The sequence below is a fragment of the Cherax quadricarinatus genome, chromosome 11 (genome assembly GCF_038502225.1).
Source record: "Cherax quadricarinatus isolate ZL_2023a chromosome 11, ASM3850222v1, whole genome shotgun sequence".
NCBI lineage: Eukaryota > Metazoa > Arthropoda > Malacostraca > Decapoda > Parastacidae > Cherax > Cherax quadricarinatus.
The window spans coordinates 48,783,765-48,808,514 of NC_091302.1; the positions used below are offsets into that span (position 1 = coordinate 48,783,765).

Consider the following 24,750-nt stretch of genomic DNA (forward strand, 5'->3'; position numbering starts at 1 on the left):
TCCCTCACACCCTCTCTCTCTCTCTGCTCCACTTTCTCCTTCTCTTCCTACTCCTCCTCTTCCTCCTTCTCCTCCTCCTTCCGAGATTACTGCCGTTATCTGGATACGATTTGGTTCCAGTTCACGAATGTTAAGTCGCCATAGTACACTTCCAAAACTCCCCTAGTTCACACTTTCCCATTACACACACAGTACACATTCCCATGGCACACTCCCGGCACACCCAATAGTACAGCTGCTATAGTACACAGTTTCGAAGTACACAATCTCCCAGTAAACAATCAGTACACAATCTTCCAGTTACACATGATCAGTACAGTCTCCACAGCACACAACCTCACAGTACACGAACCTCACAGTACACATTCTCCCGGTAAACACACTTCCAGTACATTTCCATTACACACACTCCCAATATATACCTTCCCATTACACATCCAGTACATACACACCCAGTACAAAGGCTCCATAGTACATACACTCCTAGTACACAATTTCCCACGTTATCAAAAGATTTGTACAACTGTTGAACCCTGTCTGAAGGGGATTTAACACTCTTGGACCTTATCTGAAGGGGATTTAAAACTCTTGGACCTTATCTGAAGGGGATTTAAAACTCTTGGACCTTATCTGAAGGGGATTTAAAACTCTTGGACCTTATCTGAAGGGGATTTAAAACTCTTGGACCTTATCTGAAGGGGATTTAAAACTCTTGGACCTTATCTGAAGGGGATTTAAAACTCTTGGATTTTATTTACACTCATCCTTATTCCCCCAACTCGTGACCAGCTGGCAGACACAAGGACGACCTAGAGGATGACCAGCTGGCAGACACAAGGATGACCTCCAGGATGACCAGCTGGCAGCTACAAGGATGACCAGCTAGCAGACACAAGGATGACATCAAAGATGACCAGCTGGCAGACGCAAGGATGACCAGCTGGCAGATACAACGATGACCAGCTGGCAGACACAACAATGACCAGCTGGCAGACACAAGGATGACCAGCTGGCAGACACAATAATGACCAGCTGGCAGACACAAGGATGACCAGCTGGCAGACACAACAATGACCAGCTGGGAGACACAACAATGACCAGTTGGTAGACACAAGGATGACCAGCTGGCAGACACAACAATGACCAGCTGGCAGACACAAGGATGAACTTCAGAAGTATAAATAATGTTCTTGACAGTCTTGTTGAACGCATCAGGCAAACACAATAACAAATTTGAGAAGTTCAGAGGTCTCTCTCCAGATGGTGGCCAGTTAAGAGTGCTGCTGCTGTAGGGGACGTTTCTCTCACCAGCGGACCCCCTCCCAAACGTTTCGCTCAACAGGAGCTTCTCCATAAGCTTGCAAGTGTCGTCTGTCAACACTGAAGGTCACACTCAACACTGAAGTAGGCCTACTGATCCATGATAGGTAGGTCTTACTCACACCAAATACCACCACCTTAGTGCGCCTATTCACATACCTTATAACCTATCAAAGCTGCTCAAGTGCTACTTTCCACAGTGCTACTTTTCATGGTGCTACTTTCCACAGTGCTACTTTTCATGGTGCTACTTTCCACAGTGCTACTTTCCACAGTGCTACTTTTCATGGTGCTACTTTCCACAGTGCTACTTTTCATGGTGCTACTTTCCACAGTGCTACTTTCCACAGTGCTACTTTTCATGGTGCTACTTTCCACAGTGCTACTTTCCACAGTGCTACTTTCCACAGTGCTACTTTCCACAGTGCTACTTTCCATAGTGCTACTTTTCATGGTGCTACTTTCCACAGTGCTTTCCACAGTGATACTTTTCATGGTGCTACTTTCCACAGTGCTACTTTCCACAGTGCTACTTCTCATGGTGCTACTTTCCACAGTGCTACTTTTCATGGTGCTACTTTCCACAGTGCTACTTTTCATGGTGCTACTTTTCATGGTGCTACTTTCCACAGTGCTACTTTCCACAGTGCTACTTTCCACAGTGCTACTTTCCACAGTGCTACTTCCCACAGTGCTACTTTCCACAGTGCTACTTCCCACAGTGCTACTTTCCAGTGCTACTTTCCACAGTGCTACTTTCCACAGTGCTTTCCAGTGCTACTTCCCACAGTGCTACTTTCCACAGTGCTACTTTCCACAGTGCTACTTCCCAGTGCTACTTTCCAGTGCTACTTCCCACAGTGCTACTTCCCACAGTGCTACTTTCCAGTGCTACTTTCCACAGTGCTACTTTCCACAGTGCTTTCCAGTGCTACTTCCCACAGTGCTACTTTCCACAGTGCTACTTTCCACAGTGCTACTTCCCAGTGCTACTTTCCAGTGCTACTTCCCACAGTGCTACTTCCCACAGTGCTACTTTCCACAGTGCTACTTTCCACAGTGCTTTCCAGTGCTACTTCCCACAGTGCTACTTTCCACAGTGCTACTTTCCACAGTGCTTTCCAGTGCTACTTCCCACAGTGCTACTTTCCACAGTGCTACTTTCCACAGTGCTACTTCCCACAGTGCTACTTCCCACAGTGCTACTTTCCACAGTGCTACTTTCCACAGTGCTACTTCCCAGTGCTACTTTCCACAGTGCTACTTTCCAGTGCTACTTCCCAGTGCTACTTTCCACAGTACTATCTCCCAGTGCTACTTCCCACAGTGCTACTTTCCACAGTGCTACTTTCCACAGTGCTACTTCACAGTGCTACTTCCCACAGTGCTACTTTCCACAGTGCTACTTCCCACAGTGCTACTTCCCACAGTGCTGCTTTCCACAGTGCTACTTTCCACAGTGCTACTTCCCACAGTGCTACTTCCCACAGTGCTACTTTCCACAGTGCTACTTCCCACAGTGCTACTTCCCACAGTGCTACTTTCCACAGTGCTACTTCCCACAGTGCTGCTTTCCACAGTGCTACTTCCCACAGTGCTACTTTCCACAGTGCTACTTCCCACAGTGCTACTTCCCACAGTGCTACTTCCCACAGTGCTACTTCCCACAGTGCTACTTCCCACAGTGCTACTTTCCACAGTGCTACTTTCCACAGTGCTACTTCCCACAGTGCTACTTCCCACAGTGCTACTTCCCACAGTGCTACTTTCCACAGTGCTACTTCCCAGTGCTACTTTCCACAGTGCTACTTTCCACAGTGCTACTTCCCACAGTGCTACTTCCCACAGTGCTACTTTCCACAGTGCTACTTTCCACAGTGCTACTTCCCACAGTGCTACTTTCCACAGTGCTACTTCCCACAGTGCTGCTTTCCACAGTGCTACTTCCCACAGTGCTACTTTCCACAGTGCTACTTTCCACAGTGCTACTTTCCACAGTGCTACTTCCCACAGTGCTACTTCCCACAGTGCTACTTTCCACAGTGCTACTTCCCACAGTGCTACTTCCCACAGTGCTACTTCCCACAGTGCTACTTCCCACAGTGCTAATTTCCACAGTGCTACTTTCCACAGTGCTACTTCCCACAGTGCTACTTCCCACAGTGCTACTTTCCACAGTGCTACTTCCCACAGTGCTACTTCCCACAGTGCTACTTCCCACAGTGCTACTTTCCACAGTGCTACTTTCCACAGTGCTACTTCCCAGTGCTACTTTCCAGTGCTACTTCCCACAGTGCTACTTCCCACAGTGCTACTTTCCACAGTGCTACTTTCCACAGTGCTTTCCAGTGCTACTTCCCACAGTGCTACTTTCCACAGTGCTACTTTCCACAGTGCTTTCCAGTGCTACTTCCCACAGTGCTACTTTCCACAGTGCTACTTTCCACAGTGCTACTTCCCACAGTGCTACTTCCCACAGTGCTACTTTCCACAGCGCTACTTTCCACAGTGCTACTTCCCAGTGCTACTTTCCACAGTGCTACTTTCCAGTGCTACTTCCCAGTGCTACTTTCCACAGTACTATCTCCCAGTGCTACTTCCCACAGTGCTACTTTCCACAGTGCTACTTTCCACAGTGCTACTTCACAGTGCTACTTCCCACAGTGCTACTTTCCACAGTGCTACTTCCCACAGTGCAACTTCCCACAGTGCTACTTCCCACAGTGCTACTTTCCACAGTGCTACTTCCCACAGTGCTACTTCCCACAGTGCTACTTTCCACAGTGCTACTTTCCACAGTGCTACTTTCCACAGTGCTACTTTCCACAGTGCTACTTTCCACAGTGCTACTTCCCACAGTGCTACTTTCCACAGTGCTACTTTCCACAGTGCTACTTTCCACAGTGCTACTTGACCTTTTGTTCCATTCGCCCACAACTTCACTAAAAGTAACTAGAGAGAGAGAGAGAGAGAGAGAGAGAGAGAGAGAGATGGCTCCAACTTCATCCTGTTCCCCACTTGTATGTCTCATAACAATAAAAATGCTTTCAAATGAGCTGATGTAGGTAACAGCTCTTAGCTTGCCAATAAAGTTAGGAATCATTAACCTAACCTTGTCAAACCCTGTGTAAAAGAGAGAGAGAGAGAGATGAGGATAGTTTTTGTGATAAAGGATCGAGGTGAGGAGAGCGTTACTACGACATTTCGCTCTTTCCCTGAGAGCGTTACTACGACATTTCGCTCTTTCCCTGAGAGCGTTACTACGACATTTCGCTCTTTCCCTGAGAGCGTTACTACGACATTTCGCTCTTTCCCTGAGAGCGTTAACTACGACATTTCGCTCTTTCCCTGAGAGCGTTACTACGACATTTCGCTCTTCCCCTGAGAGCGTTACTACGACATTTCGCTCTTTCCCTGCTGTTGGTGAGCAAACACTAGGACGTATTTAATAGAAAACGTTTCGATCCTGGAACCTTAATCACTTCAAAACTGTCGGTATCTGTTACCTGCTGCTCCTGCTCTTCTGGCTTGACCAAGACGCAGTCCTTCAACCAAGCTTGCCACTGGTTCGACTCCTGTCTTGTTCATATATTTTCACCCCCTTTGCGCTATTCCAGCAAGTAATTTGTACACCTGTATGACATCATCCATCATGCATACACCTCTATCATGCATCATTCATACACCATCACCCATCATTCATACATCTCTGTCATCCATCATTCATACATCTCTATCATCCACCATTCATACACCTCTGTCACCCATCATTCATACACCAGCACCCATCATTCATACACCATCATCCATCATTCATACACCATCATCCATCATTCATACACCATCACCCATCATTCATACATCACCCATTATTCATACACCATCATTCATACACCATCACCCATCATACAAACATCATCCATCATTCATACACCATCACCCATCATTCATACACCATCATCCATCATTCATACACCATCACCCATCATTCATACACCATCATCCATCATTCATACACCATCACCCATCATTCATACACCATCATCCATCATTCATACACCATCACCCATCATTCATACACCATCATCCATCATTCATACACCATCACCCATCATTCATACACCATCACTCATCATACACCACCCATCATTCATACACCATCACTCATCATTCATACACCACCCATCATTCATACACCATCACTCATCATTCATACACCATCACTCATCATTCATACACCATCATCCATCATTCATACACCATCACCCATCATTCATACACCATCACCCATCATTCATACACCATCATCCATCATTCATACACCATCACCCATCATTCATACACCATCACCCATCATACAAACATCATCCATCATTCATACACCATCACCCATCATTCATACACCATCATCCATCATTCATACACCATCCATCATTCATACACCATCACCCATCATTCATACACCATCACTCATCATTCATACATCATCACTCATTCATACATCACCCATCATACAAACATCATCACCCATCATTCATACACCATCACTCATCATTCATACATCACCCATCATTCATACATCACCCATCATACAAACATCATCACCCATCATTCATACACCATCACCCATCATTCATACACCATCACCCATCATTCATACACCATCACTCATCATTCATACACCATCACTCATTCATACATCACCCATCATACAAACATCATCACCCATCATTCATACACCATCACCCATCATTCATACACCATCACCCATCATTCATACACCATCACCCATCATTCATACACCATCACCCATCATTCATACACCATCACTCATCATTCATACATCACCCATCATTCATACATCACCCATCATACAAACATCATCACCCATCATTCATACACCATCACTCATCATTCATACATCACCCATCATTCATACATCACCCATCATACAAACATCATCACCCATCATTCATACACCATCACTCATCATTCATACATCACCCATCATTCATACATCACCCATCATTCATACACCATCACCCATCATTCTACACCTTCCCAAAATATGAGAGGTCAAAGTGTCTACGAACCATCGTAGGAAAGCTTTTTAACCAGAAATAATTAACCACCTAGGATTGTACACAGTACAACTAGCAGAAGTAATAATAGCACGGCACAACTAGCAGAAGTAATAATAGCACGGCACAACTAGCAGAAGTAATAATAGCACGGCACAACTAGCACATGAGCAAAATGCACAGACGAAAAGGGAAACAGGGAAAAAAAAAACACGAAAATTAGCTCATAACTCACCAACAGTGACGTGCGTAAGTACGGACAGGAGTGACCGTAGCGGACGAGGCTTCACTGTTATGCAAACAAGAGAATCAGTCAACAGGAGGAGAATCCCGTTATTCTGGTGGCTCTAACGGTAAACGGGAGGAAAAATTCCCGTTGTTCTTGTGACAGTGAGACGAAGGATACTGTTGTGTCTTAAGACAACTGTAAATGTAAGTCAGAAGTAGAATATCAGTATCTCTATCTCTATCTCTATCTCTCTCTCTCTCTCTCTACGAAATCCATCCTATATTCCTATAAATCATACATCATGGATTCACATTAGCAGTGTGTGTATAAACTAGGAACATGCATACTTATGTATAGATTTTTGTAGGTGAGCTTGCCACTAACATACTCCTGTATTATGTATGATACCTGTCAGGTCACCCATTGTCAATTTCTATTCCAACTATATCTAGTTGCGTGTGCCGGGGGTTGAGTCGCCGCTCCTGGCCCCGCCACTTAATTACAACCTACTGGTTCCTGGCCTTTTGATCCCATGCCATACCTGCTCTTGAAACTGTGTATGTAGTGCGCCTCCAGCTCTCCCTCAAGCAGGTTGTTCCAGGATGTACCTGTGTACTGGAGAGAGATGCACAACAAGGTTGTAGTCCACACAATAGAGCGGAAGAGTAATGTGAAGGACCTGGGAGTGGTAATGTCCGATGATCTCACCTTCAAGGATCACAACAATGCCACTATCACATCTGCGAGGAAACTGATAGAATGGATAATGAGAACATTCAAGACAAGAGATGCTAAGCTAATGATGATCCTTTTTAAATCACTTACTCTCTCTAGGCTGGAATACTGCTGTACATTAACATCCACATTCAAGTCAGGTGAAATTGCAGATCTAGAGAATGTACAGAGAACCTTTACTGCACGTATAAGTTCCATCAAACACCTTAACTACTGGGAGCGCCTGGAAGCACTTGACTTGTACTCACTGGAGCGCAGGCGAGAAAGCTATATCATAATCTACACCTGGAAGATTCTGGAGGGACTGGTCTCTAATATGCACACACAAGTCACTCCCTACGAAAGCAAAAGGCTTGGCAGGCGATGTAACATACCCCCAGTGAAAAGTAGGTACACTAAGAGAAAACACAATAAGTGTCCGGGGCCCAAGACTGTTCAACAGCCTCCCATCAGCCATAAGGAGCATTACCAGTAGACCCCTGGTTGTCTTCAAGAGGGAGCTGGACAGATACCCAAAGTCAGTGCCGGATCAGCCGGGCTGTGGTTCGTACGATGGATTACGTGTGGCCCGCAGTAACAGCCTGGTTGATCAGGCCGTGATCCACCGGGAGGCCTGGTTATGGGCCGGGCCGCGGGGGCGTTGATCCCCGGAATAACCTCCAGGTAACCTCCAGGTAGGTAGATCATCAGTGATCTCTCTTCCTCCCTCTCTCTCACCCTTCCCTCCCTCCCTCTCTCTCTCTCTCTCTCTCACACAAACGGGTGCTTGAGAGAATCTCAGATAACAGGGAGGTTGTGGGCTGTGAGAGGAAGTGAGTGAGTGTGAGAGGGAGTGAGGGAGGGAGTGTGAGAGGGAGTATCAGAGGGAGTGTGAAAGAGAGTGAGGGAAGGAGTGTGAGAGGGAGTGAGGGAAGGAGTGTGAGAGGGAGTGAGGGAAGGAGTGTGAGAGGGAGTGAGGGAAGGAGTGTGAGAGGAAGTATCAGAGGGAGTGTGAGAGGGAGTGAAGGAGGGAGTGTGAGAGGGAGTGAAGGAGGGAGTGTGAGAGGGAGTGTGAGAGGGAGTGAAGGAGGGAGTGTGAGAGGGAGTGAAGGAGAGAGTGTGAGAGGGAGTGAAGGAGGGAGTGTGAGAGGGAGTGAAGGAGTGTGAGAGGGAGTGAAGGAGGGAGTGTGAGAGTGAGAGGGAGTGAAGGAGGGAGCGTGAGAGGGAGTGAAGGAGGGAGTGTGAGAGGGAGTGAAGGAGGGAGTATCAGAGGGAGTGTGAGAGGGAGTGAAGGAGGGAGGATCAGAGGGAGTGTGAGAGGGAGTGTGAGAGGAAGTGTGAGAGGGAGTGAAAGAGGGAGTGTGAGAGGGAGTGAAGGAGGGAGTGTGAGAGGGAGTGAAGGAGGGAGTGTGAGAGGGAGCGTGAGAGGGAGTGAAGGAGGGAGTGTGAGAGGGAGTGAAGGAGGGAGTGTGAGAGTGTGAGAGGGAGTGAAGGAGAGAGTGTGAGAGGGAGTGAAGGAGTGTGAGAGGGAGTGAAGGAGTGTGAGAGGGAGTGAAGGAGGGAGTGTGAGAGGGAGTGAAGGAGGGAGTGTGAGAGGGAGTGAAGGAGGGAGTGTGAGAGGGAGTGTGAGAGGGAGTGAAGGAGGGAGTGTGAAAGGGAGTAAAGGAGGGAGTGTGAGAGGGAGTGAAGGAGGGAGTGTGAGAGGGAGTGAAGGAGGGAGTGTGAGAGGGAGTGAAGGAGGGAGTGTGAGAGGGAGTGAAGGAGGGAGTGTGAGAGGGAGTGAAGGAGAGAGTGAAGGAGGGAGTGTGAGAGGGAGTGAAGGAGAGAGTGTGAGAGGGAGTGAAGGAGGGAGTGTGAGAGGGAGTGAAGGAGGGAGCGTGAGAGGGAGTGAAGGAGGGAGTGTGAGAGGGAGTGAAGGAGGGAGTATCAGAGGGAGTGTGAGAGGGAGTGAAGGAGGGAGTATCAGAGGGAGTGTGAGAGGGAGTGTGAGAGGAAGTGTGAGAGGAAGTGTGAGAGGGAGTGAAAGAGGGAGTGTGAGAGGGAGTGAAGGAGGGAGTGTGAGAGGGAGTGAAGGAGGGAGTGAAGGAGTGTGAGAGGGAGTGAAGGAGGGAGTGTGAGAGTGAGAGGGAGTGAAGGAGGGAGCGTGAGAGGGAGTGAAGGAGGGAGTATCAGAGGGAGTGTGAGAGGGAGTGAAGGAGGGAGTATCAGAGGGAGTGTGAGAGGGAGTGTGAGAGGAAGTGTGAGAGGGAGTGAAAGAGGGAGTGTGAGAGGGAGTGAAGGAGGGAGTGTGAGAGGGAGTGAAGGAGGGAGTGTGAGAGGGAGTGAAGGAGGGAGTGTGAGAGGGAGTGAAGGAGGAAGTGTGAGAGGGAGTGAAGGAGGGAGTGTGAGAGTGTGAGAGGGAGTGAAGGAGTGTGAGAGGGAGTGAAGGAGTGTGAGAGGGAGTGAAGGAGGGAGTGTGAGAGGGAGTGAAGGAAGGAGTGTGAGAGGGAGTGAAGGAGGGAGTGTGAGAGGGAGTGAAGGAGGGAGTGTGAGAGGGAGTGAAGGAGGGAGTGTGAGAGGGAGTGAAGGAGGGAGTGTGAGAGGGAGTGAAGGAGGGAGTGTGAGCGGGAGTGAAGGAGGGAGTGTGAGCGGGAGTGAAGGAGGGAGTGTGAGAGGGAGTGAAGGAGGGAGTGTGAGAGGGAGTGTGAGAAGGAGTGAAGGAGGGAGTGTGAGAGGGAGTGAAGGAGGGATTGTGAGAGGGAGTGAAGGAGGGAGTGTGAGGGAGTGTAAGAGGAGTGAAGGAGGGAGTGTGAGGGAGGGTAAGAGGAGTGAAGGAGGGAGTGTGAGAGTGAGTGTGAGAGGGAGTGTGAGAGGGAGTGAAAGAGGGAGTGTGAGAGGGAGTGTGAGAAGGAGTGAAGGAGTGTGAGAGGGAGTGAAGGAGGGAGTGTGAGAGGGAGTGAAGGAGGGATTGTGAGAGGGAGTGAAGGAGGGAGTGTGAGGGAGTGTAAGAGGAGTGAAGGAGGGAGTGTGAGGGAGGGTAAGAGGAGTGAAGGAGGGAGTGTGAGAGTGAGTGTGAGAGGGAGTGTGAGAGGGAGTGAAAGAGGGAGTGTAAGAGGGAGTGTGAGAGGTAGTGAAGGAGGGAGTGTGAGAGGGAGTGAAGGAGGGAGTGTGAGAGGGAGTGAAGGAGGGAGTGTGAGAGGGAGTGAAGGAGGGAGTGTGAGAGGGAGTGAAGGAGGGAGTGTGAGAGGGAGTGAAGGAGGGAGTGTGAGAGGGAGTGAAGGAGGGAGTGTGAGAGGGAGTGAAGGAGGGAGTGTGAGAGGGAGTGAAGGAGGGAGTGTGAGAGGGAGTGAAGGAGGGAGTGTGAGAGGGAGTGTGAGAGGGAGTGAAGGAGGGAGTGTGAGAGGGAGTGAAGGAGGGAGTGTGAGAGGGAGTGTGAGAGGGAGTGAAGGAGGGAGTGTGAGAGGGAGTGAAGGAGTGTGAGAGGGAGTGAAGGAGGGAGTGTGAGAGGGAGTGAAGGAGGGAGTGTGAGAGGGAGTGAAGGAGGGAGTGTGAGAGGGAGTGAAGGAGGGAGTGTGAGAGGGAGTGAAGGAGGGAGTGTGAGAGGGAGTGAAGGAGGGAGTGTGAGAGGGAGTGAAGGAGGGAGTGTGAGAGGGAGTGAAGGAGGGAGTGTAAGAGGGAGTGAAGGAGGGAGTGTGAGAGGGAGTGAAGGAGGGAGTGTGAGAGGGAGTGAAGGTATCATGTGGGAGTTCGATACGTGGATTAGGGTAGAAATACTCACGTAGGCTGTTATACGTATAATTACTGTTATGTGGAGAGCCCTTGCCAGCCGTGCCCTATCTCCTTGCTTCCACTCGTAACACTGCCTAGCCGGCTGGCCAGTACCCCGTAGTGGGTCTTTTGAATTAGTGTCAGCTCAGCACAATATGAAAGACCGTGACTCAAGACGGTTGGTCGTTGAGTCAACGGACAGGTTACTGGTAACTGGTTACTACTACTGAGACTGGTAACTGGTTACTACTAAGACTGGTAACTGGTTACTACGTTACTACTACTGAGAGCTCGGCGACGCTAACGTATGTCGTCTCGACATACAACTAATACAAACTAGAGATGGCAGGTACACGGCTTGGGCTGATTCTATACAATGTCAAAGTACACAACATGAAACATTATAGATACATAAGTAGAACATTGGAATGAAAGCTTACGTAACTGAAACTGTAATGCAATACAAGGTATACTATAGTACAACTTAAAACTCAACAAATGAACAACGAACTCAACATTGAGATTACAAGTGATAAAAACAAAAATTTTGATCGATCGATCTGTATTCGTGTGATCTACGGATTCTGAGGAAGGAATATATACAAAGAAAGAGTGTTTAACAGAAAGGCAGATTCGGTGCACGCAAATCTAGACTGTTAACTCTCAGAATGCGAAGAGAACATGAACACAAAAAAAAAATTCTTGAATACTGATAAGTTAATACTGTAATTATTCATCTATACAGGTTATTTACATTTAACCCCAACTCTGCTAGGGTGTGATTGACATATGCAGAATGGGTGTCCTCTCTGGGAGGATCAAACTCTGTAGCATTGGCTAACTCATGCTGCATTTGAGGCAAATCTGAATTGGAAGTTACAAATGATACTTGAGGATTTCTCAATACCTGTCGTGTACGTAGGGAATAACGACATTCAGGTTGGTCGTCTGACTGAGTATCAGAGGAAGAGAGTACAGGATCAGGAGGATTGTCAGAGTCTGTCACATTAGTCTGGGTTGGAACATCATTATCATCACATACTAACTTCATATGATCCAAATGCGATTCTTTATACTGACCAGTACTAATCTCTCTAACCCTATACTTATTTCCAGTGATATGTTCAACTACTCGATAAGGACCAACAAACCTTTGATCAAGCTTTGGCATTGCAGACGTTTTGTTAAAATTAGTCAGCATAACTCTCGAACCTACTTTGATTTTGGATGGCTTTACTCGAGTATTTGCGACTCTTGTAAATTCAGCTGTTGATTTATGAAGTGTTTCACGGATTCTTCTAAAAACACTTTGAGCTAAGCTGGTACGAGTTGCTACGAAATCATCAGGGTTGTAATTTGGTTTCGGATTAGAATATAACAACTCATAAGGCAAACGTTTATCTACACCGTACAATGCATAATGTGGAGTGTCACCTATAGAAACATTGTAAGCAGAATTTATAGCACACTGCACATCAGGTATAACTTCATCCCAAGTTTCACTGTTGGGATTGATAGTGGCTCTCAAAACATCAAGTACTTTCTTATTGGTTCGTTCCGCTAACCCATTGCTGGCAGGATGATGAGGAACAATGGTGGATTTAGTGATCTTGTACAAGGTACACAAATTTTCAAGAATTTCATTACAGAATTCACCTCCGTTATCTGTTACTAGGGACTTAGGAGTGGTATGCCTGCAGATAATGCGTTCTTTAAACGCTTTAGCTACTGTCTCGGCAGTCTTATCTGCAATAGGAACTAACTCGCAATATCTGGTGAAATGGTCTACCATAACACAGATGTTTGTTGCCTTGGAGGGAACATTGGAAATTAGTTAACAAATCTAGCGCAACTCTTTCCCAAGGTTCGCTAGTAGTTGGATACACTTGGATTGGATTAGGACCATTAGCATTGCCTTTATGTTGCATGCAGACACTACATTTCCTAACATACTCAGAAATATCAGTTGCCATTCGAGGCCAAAAGTATTTCAATCTGGCTTGTTTTACTGAACGATCCATACCAGGGTGTGCAACACCTGGTACATCGTGAACTAGCTGTAAGGCTACATTCACTAGTGACTGTGGAATGGATGGTCAGGGTAGATGGTCAGGATGGATGGTCAGGATGGATGGTCAGGATAGATGGTCAGGATGGATCGTCAGGATGGATGGTCAGGATGGATGGCCAGGATGGATCGTCAGGATGGATGGTCAGGATAGATGGTCAGGATGGATCGTCAGGATGGATGGTCAGGGTAGATGGTCAGGATGGATGGTCAGGATGGATGGTCAGGACGGATGGTCAGGACGGATGGTCAGGACGGATGGTCAGGATGGATGGTCAGGATAGATGGTCAGGGTAGATGGTCAGGGTAGATGTCAGGGTAGATGGTCAGGGTAGATGTCAGGGTAGATGTCAGGGTAGATGTCAGGGTAGATGTCAGGGCAGATGGTCAGGGTAGATGGTCAGGGTAGATGGTCAGGGTAGATGGTCCGGGTAGATGGTCCGGGTAGATGGTCCGGGTAGATGGTCAGGGTAGATGGTCAGGGTAGATGGCCAGGGTAGATGGTCAGGGTAGATGGTCAGGGTAGATGTCAGGGTAGATGGCCAGGGTAGATGGTCAGAGTAGATAGTCAGGGTAGATGGTCAGGGTAGATGGTCAAGGTAGATGGTCAGGGTAGATGGTCAGGGTAGATGGTCAGGGTAGATGGTCAGGGTAGATGGTCAGGATGGTCATGATGGATGGTCAGGGTAGATGGTCAGGGTAGATGTCAGGGTAGATGTCAGGGTAGATGTCAGGGTATATGTCAGGGTAGATGGTGAGGATGGATGGTCAGGATGGATGGTCAGGGTAGATGGTCAGGGTAGATGTCAGGGTAGATGGTCAGGGTAGATGGTCAGGGTAGATGGTCAGGGTAGATGGTCAGGGTAGATGGTCAGGGTAGATGTCAGGGTAGATGGTCAGGGTAGATGGTCAGGGTAGATGGCCAGGGTAGATGGCCAGGGTAGATGGCAGGGTAGATGTCAGGGTAGATGGTCAGGGTAGATGGTCAGGGTAGATGGCCAGGGTAGATGGCCAGGGTAGATGGCAGGGTAGATGACAGGGTAGATGGTCAGGGTAGATGGTCAGGGTAGATGGTCAGGGTAGATGTCAGGGTAGATGTCAGGGTAGATGTCAGGGTAGATGGTCAGGGTAGATGGTCAGGGTAGATGGTCAGGGTAGATGGTCAGGGTAGATGGTCAGGGTAGATGGTCAGGGTAGATGTCAGGGTAGATGTCAGGGTAGATGGTCAGGGTAGATGTCAGGGTAGATGTCAGGGTAGATGTCAGGGTAGATGTCAGGGTAGATGGTCAGGGTAGATGGTCAGGGTAGATGGTCAGGGTAGATGGTCAGGGTAGATGTCAGGGTAGATGGTCAGGGTAGATGGTCAGGGTAGATGGTCAGGGTAGATGTCAGGGTAGATGTCAGGGTAGATGGTCAGGGTAGATGGTCAGGGTAGATGGTCAGGGTAGATGTCAGGGTAGATGTCAGGGTAGATGGTCAGGGTAGATGGAAAAATAAAATAAAAATTACAGTATACAAATCGAAGTGGCTACAGTCATTTCACCCCCTCCCTATCAGTTGGGGGAGCCGCCCCCTCCCTATCAGTTGGGGGAGCCGCCCCCTCCCTATCAGTTGGGGAGCCGCCCCCTCCCTATCAGTTGGGGGAGCCGCCCCCTCCCTATCAGTTGGGGAGCCGCCCCCTCCCTATCAGTTGGGGGAGCCGCCCCCTCCATATCAGTTGGGGAGCCGCCCCCTCCCTATCAGTTGGGGAGCCGCCCCCTCCCTATCAGTTGGGGAGCCGCTCCCTCCCTATCAGTTGGGGGAGCCGCCCCCTCCCTACCAGTTGGGGGAGCCGCCCCCTCCCTATCAGTTGGGGAGCCGCCCCCTCCCTATCAGTTGGGGCGCCCCCCCCTCCCTATCTGTTGGGGAAGCCGCCCCCTCCCTATCAGTTGGGGGAGCCGCCCCCTCCCTATCAGTTGGGGGAGCCGCCCCCTCCCTATCAGTTGGGGGAGCCGCCCCCTCCCTATCAGTTGGGGGAGCCGCCCCCTCCCTATCAGTTGGGGGAGCCGCCCCCTCCCTATCAGTTGGGGAGCCGCCCCCTCCCTATCAGTTGGGGGAGCCGCCCCCTCCCTATCAGTTGGGGGAGCCGCCCCCTCCCTATCAGTTGGGGGAGCCGCCCCCTCCCTATCAGTTGGGGAGCCGCCCCCTCCCTATCAGTTGGGGGAGCCGCCGCCCCCACCCTATCAGTTGGGGGAGCCGCCCCCTCCCTATCAGTTGGGGGAGCCGCCCCCTCCCTATCAGTTGGGGGAGCCGCCCCCTCCCTATCAGTTGGGGGAGCCGCCCCCTCCATATCAGTTGGGGAGCCGCCCCCTCCCTATTAGTTGGGGAGCCGCCCCCTCCTTATCAGTTGGGGGAGCCGCCCCCTCCCTATCAGTTGGGGGAGCCGCCCCCTCCCTACCAGTTGGGGGAGCCGCCCCCTCCCTATCAGTTGGGGAGCCGCCCCATCCCCATCAGTTGGGGGAGCCGCCCCCTCCCTATCAGTTGGGGGAGCCGCCCCCTCCCTATCAGTTGGGGAGCCGCCCCCTCCCTATCTGTTGGGGGAGCCGCCCCCTCCCTATCTGTTGGGGGAGCCGCCCCATCCCTATCAGTTGGGGGAGCCGCCCCCTCCCTATCAGTTGGGGAGCCGCCCCCTCCCTATCAGTTGCGGGAGCCGCCCCCTCCCTATCAGTTGGGGGAGCCGCCCCCTCCCTATCAGTAGGGGGAGCCGCCCCCTCCCTATCAGTTGGGGAGCCGCCCCCTCCCTATCAGTTGGGGGAGCCGCCCCCTCCCTATCAGTTGGGGGAGCCGCCCCCTCCCTATCAGTTGGGGAGCCGCCCCCTCCCTATCAGTTGGGGAGCCGCCCCCTCCCTATCAGTTGGGGAGCCGCCCCGTCCCTATCAGTTGGGGAGCCGCCCCCTCCCTATCAGTTGGGGAGCCGCCCCCTCCCTATCAGTTGGGGAGCCGCCCCCTCCCTATCAGTTGGGGGAGCCGCCCCTCCCTATCAGTTGGGGAGCCGCCCCCTCCCTATCAGTTGGGGAGCCGCCCCCTCCCTATCAGTTGGGGGAGCCGCCCCCTCCCTATCAGTTGGGGAGCTGCCCCTTTCCTATCAGTTGGGGAGCCGCCCCCTCCCTATCAGTTGGGGAGCCGCCCCCTACCCCAGCCAGTTGGAGTAGTGGTTGGGGGGTTGAGGGTGGGGGTTGAGGTGGGGGTAACACACTGGGCCAGCAGTGTATCACATACCTTGGGTACTTTTAGAAATAATTCAGACAAATACCAGAAAAAACTCGTGAGTAGATGCTGCCTAGTGTGAACCAGCTGTGTGGACCAGCTGTGTGCGAACCAGCTGTGTGCGAACTAGCTGTGAGTAGATGCTGCCTAGTGTGAACTAGCTGTGTGTGAGATGCTGCCTAGTGTGAACCAGCTGTGTGGACCAGCTGTGTGTGGACCATCTGTGTGTGGACCAGCTGTGTGCGAACCAGCTGTGAGCAGATGCTGCCTAGTGTGAACCAGCTGTGTGTGAGATGCTGCCTAGTGTGAACCAGCTGTGTGCGAACCAGCTGTGAGTAGATGCTGCCTAGTGTGAACCAGCTGTGTGTGGACCAGCTGTGAGTAGATGCTGCCTAGTGTGAACCAGCTGTGAGTAGATGCTGCCTAGTGTGAACCAGCTGTGAGTAGATGCTGCCTAGTGTGAACCAGCTGTGTGAACCAGCTGTGTGTGAACCAGCTGTGTGTGGACCAGCTGTGTGCGAACCAGCTGTGAGTAAATGCTGCCTAGTGTGAACCAGCTGTGTGTGAGTAGATGCTGCCTAGTGTGAACCAGCTGTGTGTGAGTAGATGCTGCCTAGTGCGAACCAGCTGTGTGAACCAGTGTGGAACCAGCTGCGTGTGGAACCAGCTGTGTGAACCAGTGTGGAACCAGCTGCGTGTGGAACCAGCTGTGTGTTCACCTGTGTGAACCACGCTTAAGAATAACGGCTCTGTTCAGAGCTCCAGGAGGTGACAGCTCTACAAAGAACAAAACAGTGTGCCAACGAAAGCCCATTCAGAGACCTGCCCAGTGGCTAGCGCGTCGGTCAGGAGTTTTATGACACTCTGGTCGCGGGTTCTATCCCCGTCTGTGGTATGGTTTGTTTACAATCGTGTCATTACGATTTCGTGAGTCACCTGCCTCTTGTCGGCAGTGCAATAGTTAGAGCTCCGGCCTACTACCCTCTTATTTGCCTATTTTTACAACGAAATATGGATTCCCGGGTACAACCTATTTAAATATGACCGGAAAAAATAGGCAACAAGGGAAGGATGGGGGAGGGGGGTTTATGTTGAACAAATTAGGTTAGGTTAGATAAGGTTCGTCAGGAAACAAGTGTTTCCTGACGCAGGTCTTAGTTATATGATGACCCGAAGCTGGAGCTTGTAGTCATCTGACCGAGGCCTTCCCCTGGCTTACCCCTCCACCCCCTTTAAAAATATGGTCACGACTATAATCATCAGATCCTGATAAAGAGTGACTCGTATATACTGACTTACTGGACACCACAGATGTTATAGTCAAAGTTCTGGAAGTCAAAATGTAAACTAACACACAGAACTTCGAAGTAGTTCAAGGACCAGCTGTCGGAGGTCGAGCATAGTCTTCACCAATAAATAACAAAAAGGCACAATACCGTGACTGGAACGATACACAAATAACCCGTCTTCACCATCTATCAAACCCGACCCCAAATATCTAGTTACTTTGAGATATCGTAAATAGGAGAAGATAGCAAGGTCTGAAACAACAAAGTGAGTGTGAGTGAGTGAGTGAGTGTGTGTGTGTGTGTGTGTGTGTGTGTGTGTGTGTGTGTGTGTGTGTGTGTGTGTGTGTGTGTGTGTGTGTGTGTGTACTCACCTAGTTGAGGTTGCGGGGGTCGAGTCCGAGCTCCTGGCCCCGCCTCTTTACTGATCGCTACTAGGTCACTCTCCCTGAGCCGTGAGCTTTATCATACCTCTGCTTAAAGCTATGTATGGATCCTGCCTCCACTACATCGCTTCCCAAACTCTTCCACTTACTGACTACTCTGTGGCTGAAGAAATACTTCCTAACATCCCTGTGATTCATCTGTGTCTTCAGCTTCCAACTGTGTCCCCTTGTTACTGTGTCCAATCTCTGGAACATCCTGTCTTTGTCCACCTTGTCAATTCCCCTCAGTATTTTGTATGTCGTTATCATGTCCCCCCTATCTCTCCTGTCCTCCAGTGTCGTCAGGTTGATTTCCCTTAACCTCTCCTCGTAGGACATACCTCTTAGCTCTGGGACTAGTCTTGTTGCAAACCTTTGCACTTTCTCTAGTTTCTTCACGTGCTTGGCTAGGTGGGGGTTCCAAACTGGTGCCGCATACTCCAATATGGGCCTAACGTACACGGTGTACAGGGTCCTGAATGATTCCTTATTAAGATGTCGGAATGCTGTTCTGAGGTTTGCTAGGCGCCCATATGCTGCAGCAGTTATTTGGTTGATGTGCGCTTCAGGAGATGTGCCTGGTGTTATACTCACCCTAAGATCTTTTTCCTTGAGTGAGGTTTGTAGTCTCTGACCCCCTAGACTGTACTCCGTCTGCGGCCTTCTTTGCCCTTCCCCAATCTTCATGACTTTGCACTTGGTGGGATTGAACTCCAGGAGCCAATTGCTGGACCAGGTCTGCAGCCTGTCCAGTGTGTGTGTGTGTGTGTGTGTGTGTGTGTGTGTGTGTGTGTGTGTGTGTGTTGTGAGACCTCTACCTGGACTACATCACAGTGTGTGTGTGTGTGTGTGTCGCTGGTGCCTTTGCTCAACTGTCTCACACATCAGAATTATTATACCTCTGCCTGCACTGCAGTCGTCTTAAGCCAGCACACAGCAAACTAGCCATACTACATTTGATGAGTTCCGGGAGCTATTCTACTTCCAGAGCCCGGCCTTGGGTTAGGCTTGTCTGGTGCCTGCCTGGTCAACCAGGCTGTGTGGCTGCTGGTGGCCCACTAGGAAATTTCCTAGACCTTACATTCACGAACACTAAGAATTTGGTCAGAACGTACCATGTTGAAGACAGCAATCTCAGACCACAACATACTCGAGATTCACAACTGCGTACAAGGACATAAATCACAGCACCGTATCATCCTTTGCTGATGGCACCAGAATCTGTACAGGAGTGACGTCCCTCGAAGACACAGTGATATAAATCAAGTCCACCACAACAAATAAGGTTTCAGTCAGGCCTTAATTGAAGACATAATTGAAAAGGCACTACCAACCTCTTCATATCGAATACATTTTACAAGGAGGCATTCATCACAACTACAAAGATAGAAAACGTACAGAGGATCTTCATTGCCCTTATAAAATTCACATCTGAACTACCGGGAACAATTGACCTGTAGTCCATTGAACGTACGTGAGAAAGATGCATCATAATTTGCACCTCAATATTCGTGGAGGGTCTAGTCCCAAACCTTCCAACCGATATCACTGCAGATGAAAGCAAGAGACTTGGTACACAGTACAAGGTACCTATAATAAATAAAAAGCATGATTGTGAGGAGTGCAGAGAGAGAACTTGATAAGTGTAAGAGGTCCCCAACTTCAGTGCCCTCCCTTCCTGCATACCCGAAACGTACCTGGAGTGTGTTCTGAGGGTCAACAGCCTCGAGGCACGTCCCAGACCAGGCCACCTGGTGGATGGACTGATCAACTAGGTTGTTGGTGCTAGCTGCACGAAGTTCATAAGCATCACAGCCCGGCTTATAAGGTACCGACATGAGAAATTTGTCCAATTCGATCTTGAAGACAACCAGGGGTCTGTTGGTAATTCCCCTTATGTATGAAGGGAAGGTACTGAAAAGTCTTGGTCCCTTAACACTTGTTAAGTTTTGCCTTAGTGTACTCACTGCACCACTGCTTTTCACTGGGGGCATTTTACACCATCTGACAAACCTCTCACTTTTGGGGGAATGATTTCTGTGCAGATCTGAGACCAATCCTTCTAGAAATTTCCAGGTGTACATTATAATGTATCTGTCGTCTACGTTTATAGAGACTGAGGGACTTCAAACGTTCCCAGTAACTTAGATGCTTGACTGAAGCTATGAGAGCAGTGAAGGTTCTCTGCACATTTTCCAGGTCGGCAATTTCACCTGTCTTGAAGGAGCTATTAGAGCACGGCAATACTCCAGCCTAGAGAGAATAAGTGACTTCAAGAGAATCATCAATGGTTAAGCATCCTTTGTTCTGTAGCTTCTAGTTATCCAGCTTATCAGTTTCTTCTTGTGAACGTGACACTGTTGTGATTCTTTAAGGTAAGCTTCCGACATAATCACTCCAAGGTCTCTCACATTAGCCTTGAACTCTACTCTATTCGATGATTGTAAATGGTATGGTGATACCGACAAACTGGAGAAGGACACGTCCTAAACTGTACACAAGTGTCTTTTCCATTAAATGGTTAGAGCCTTGTGTATACTCCATTCATGTCTTTATTTCCTCAATCTCTCCATAGGGGAGTAGCTGAAACTTGTTCTCAATGAACATCACATTGTTGTCAGTGGCCCACTGGAAGACTTTATGTCATCCTGGAAGTTTGCTGTGTCCTTAATGGATTCCAGTGTCGTCTGTGAAGGACAATACAGTGCAATGATTTATACCTTTACGTTGGATGAATATGAGAAAGAATAGTCGCAGAGACTGTGCCTAAGAGAACAGGGGCAAAGACTGTGCCTAAGAGAACAGGGGCAAAGACTGTGCCTAAGAGAACAGGGGCAAAGACTGTGCCTAAGAGAACAGGGGCAAAGACTGTGCCTAAGAGAACAGGGGCAAAGACTGCCTAAGAGAACAGGGGCAAAGACTGTGCCTAAGAGAACAGGGGCAAAGACTGTGCCTAAGAGAACAGGGGCAAAGACTGCCTAAGAGAACAGGGGCAAAGACTCTGCCTAAGAAAACAGGGGCAAAGACTCTGCCTAAGAGAACAGGGGCAAAGACTGCCTAAGAGAACAGGGGCAAAGACTGTGCCTAAGAGAACAGGGGTAAAGACTGAACCTAAGAGAACAGGGGCAAAGACTGTGCCTAAGAGAACAGGGGTAAAGACTGTGCCTAAGAGAACAGGGGTAAAGACTGTGCCTAAGAGAACAGGGGTAAAGACTGTGCCTAAGAGAACAGGGGTAAAGACTGTGCCTAAGAGAACAGGGGTAAAGACTGTGCCTAAGAGAACAGGGGCAAAGACTGTGCCTAAGAGAACAGGGGCAAAGAGTGTGCCTAAGAGAACAGGGGCAAAGACTGTGCCTAAGAGAACAGGGGCAAAGACTGTGCCTAAGAGAACAGGGGCATAGACTGCGCCTAAGAGAACAGGGGCATAGACTGCGCCTAAGAGAACAGGGGCATAGACTGCGCCTAAGAGAACAGGGGCATAGACTGTGCCTAAGAACAGGGGCAAAGACTGTGCCTAAGAGAACAGGGGCAAAGACTGCGCCTAAGAGAACAGGGGCATAGACTGCGCCTAAGAGAACAGGGGCATAGACTGTGCCTAGAGAACAGGGGCATAGACTGTGCCTAAGAGAACAGCATAGGTGCCTAAGAGAACACATGACTGTGCCTAAGAGAACAGGGGCAAAGACTGTGCCTAAGAGAACAGCATAGGCGCCTAAAGACTGTGCCTAAGAGAACAGGGGCAACGACTGTGCCTAAGAGACACATAGACTGTGCCTAAAGACTGTGCCTAAGAGAACAGGGGTAAAGACTGTGCCTAAGAGAACAGGGGGACTGCCTAAGAGAACACTGACTCTGCCTAAGAAAACAGGGGCAAAGACTCTGCCTGTGCCTAAGAGAACAGGGGCAAAGAGTGTGCCTAAGAGAACAGGGGCAAAGACTGACTCTGCCTAGAGAACAGAACAGAACAGGGGCAAAGACTGTGCCTAAGAGAACAGGGGCATAGACTGCGCCTAAGAGAACAGGGGCATAGACTGCGCCTAAGAGAACAGGGGCATAGAACACATAGACTGTGCCTAAGAGAACCTAAGAGAACAGGGGCATGCCTAAGAGAACACTGACGCCTAAGAGAACAGGGGCATAGACTGCGCCTAAGAGAACAGGGGCATAGACTGTGCCTAAGAGAACAGGGGTAAAGACTGTGCCTAAGAGAACAGGGGCATAGACTGTGCCTAAGAGAACAGGGGCACAGACTGTGCCTAAGAGAACAGGGGCATAGACTGTGCCTAAGAACAGGGGCAAAGACTGTGCCTAAGAGAACAGGGGCATAGACTGCGCCTAAGAGAACAGGGGCATAGACTGCGCCTAAGAGAACAGGGGCATAGACTGTGCCTAAGAGAACAGGGGCATAGACTGTGCCTAAGAGAACAGGGGCATAGACTGTGCCTAAGAGAACAGGGGCAAAGACTGTGCCTAAGAGAACAGGGGCATAGACTGCGCCTAAGAGAACAGGGGCATAGACTGTGCCTAAGAGAACAGGGGCATAGACTGTGCCTAAGAGAACAGGGGCAAAGACTGTGCCTAAGAGAACAGGGGCAAAGACTGTGCCTAAGAGAACAGGGGCATAGACTGTGCCTAAGAGAACAGGGGCAAAGACTGTGCCTAAGAGAACAGGGGCAAAGACTGTGCCTAAGAGAACAGGGGCATAGACTGTGCCTAAGAGAACAGGGGCATAGACTGCGCCTAAGAGAAGAGGCAAAGACTGTGCCTAAGAGAAGAGGCAAAGACTGTGCCTAAGAGAAGAGGCAAAGACTGTGCCTAAGAGAAGAGGCAAAGACTGTGCCTAAGAGAACAGGGGAAGAGGCCTAAGAGAACAGGGGCAAAGACTGTGCCTAAGAGAACAGGGGCAAAGACTGTGCCTAAGAGCTAAGAGACTGTGCCTAAGAGCAAAGACTGTGCCTAAGAGAAGAGGCAAAGACTGTGCCTAAGAGAAGAGGCAAAGACTGTGCCTAAGAGAACAGGGGCAAAGACTGTGCCTAAGAGAACAGGGGCAAAGACTGTGCCTAAGAGAACAGGGGCAAAGACTGTGCCTAAGAGAACAGGGGCAAAGACTGTGCCTAAGAGAACAGAGCTTTTAACTTTATCATCCTCAGATCTCACTTTGTTCGCTATTATAATTTGGGTTCAAGTTCGTTGGGAAAAATATCCAAATGCCCACCTTACAGTTATTCCTTTTGCACGCATTTTGTGGGCAATTATACTATATTCGCACTTGTCAAAGACTTTTGCAAAGTCTGTATACACTGCATTTGCATTTTGCTTGTCTCCCACTATATCGAAGACCGTGTCGTAATGGTCAAGCAGATGCGGGAGGCAGGAACGACCTACTCTAAACCCATCCTGATGTCGAGATTCTATGTGATTAGCAACCTTGCTTCTTAAGACTCTCTATAGTTTTTCTGTGATTGCTTTGCTGCCACATTTGTGGAGTGAGGCTATGTCAGTGGTTTTTAAGGATTGTGGGATGATTCTTGAATCTACGCTGCTGCTCCATAGAATATTCAAAGTAAAGTAAAAGGACACAAGTGCAACTTAATGTGACATTTTATTGTGGCAACGTTTCGCTCTCCAGAGCGGTAATTCTACCAACATTATTACAATATTCAAAGTACGAGATAGTTTCTTTCAGTTGGACAGGAAAATAACCATGCCACATATAAACTAAATAATGTAGATCTTAATACTACCTATTGCGAAAAGGATTTAGGAGTTCTGGTTAGCAGTAATCTAAAACCAAGACAACAGTGCATTAGTGTTCGCAATAAAGCTAACAGGATTCTTGGCTTCATATCTAAAAGTATAAATAATAGAAGTCCTCAGGTTGTTCTTCAGCTCTATATATCCTTGGTTAGGCCTCATTTAGACTAGGCTGCTTAGTTCTGGTCACCGTATTACAGAATGGATATAAATGCTCTGGAAAACGTACAGAGGATGACAAAGATGATCCCATGTATCAGAAATCTTCCCTATGAGGATAGACTGAGGACCCTGAATCTGCACTCTCTCGAAAGGCGTAGAATAAGGGGGGATATGATAGAGGTGTATAAATGGAAACCGGGAATAAATAAAGGGGATGTAAACAGCGTGCTGAAAATTTCCAGCCAAGACAGGACTCGCAGCAATGATTTCAAGTTGGAAAAATTCAGATTCAGGAAGGATATAGGAAAGCACTGGTTTGGTAATAGAGTTGTGGATGAGTGGAACAAACCCCCCAGATACAGTTATTCAGGCTAAAACGTTGTGTAGTTTTAAAAATAGGTTAGATAAATACATGAGTGGGTGTGGGTGGGTGTGAGTTGGACCTGACTAGCTTGTGCTGCTGGGTCTGGCGTCGTGCTCCTTCCTTGAGTGGAGGTGACCAGACTGGGTGGGTCACTGGGCTAATCCGCATGGGTCAGTAGGCCCGTTGCAGTGTTCCTTCTTTCTTATGCTCTTGTTTCTTTCAGTCCATGATGACTATGGAGTTCCACGAGTCAGGGTCTGTGGTGGAGTGCAAGGGCAAGAAATCGATATCTTTTTCGAAGTCAAGTGAGGTTGGAGTTATGTTAGAAATTATGGAGGTGTTGGTAGAGTTTCC

General features: G+C 49.1%; 1 protein-coding gene across 5 annotated transcripts in view; it reads right to left on the bottom strand.

The window, feature by feature from the left end:
• LOC138852565 (hexosaminidase D) overlaps nucleotides 1-24,750 on the bottom strand; it is a 330,048-nt gene that overhangs the window by 60,956 nt on the left and 244,342 nt on the right. The window contains exon 5 of one of the 5 annotated variants that reach the window (XM_070084101.1): nucleotides 6,637-6,825. The exons of the other annotated variants lie outside the window; for them this stretch is intronic. The gene's annotated coding sequence lies outside the window, so the exon portion shown is untranslated. The remainder of the gene's footprint in view (nucleotides 1-6,636; nucleotides 6,826-24,750) is intronic. 5 annotated transcript variants of the gene reach the window in all.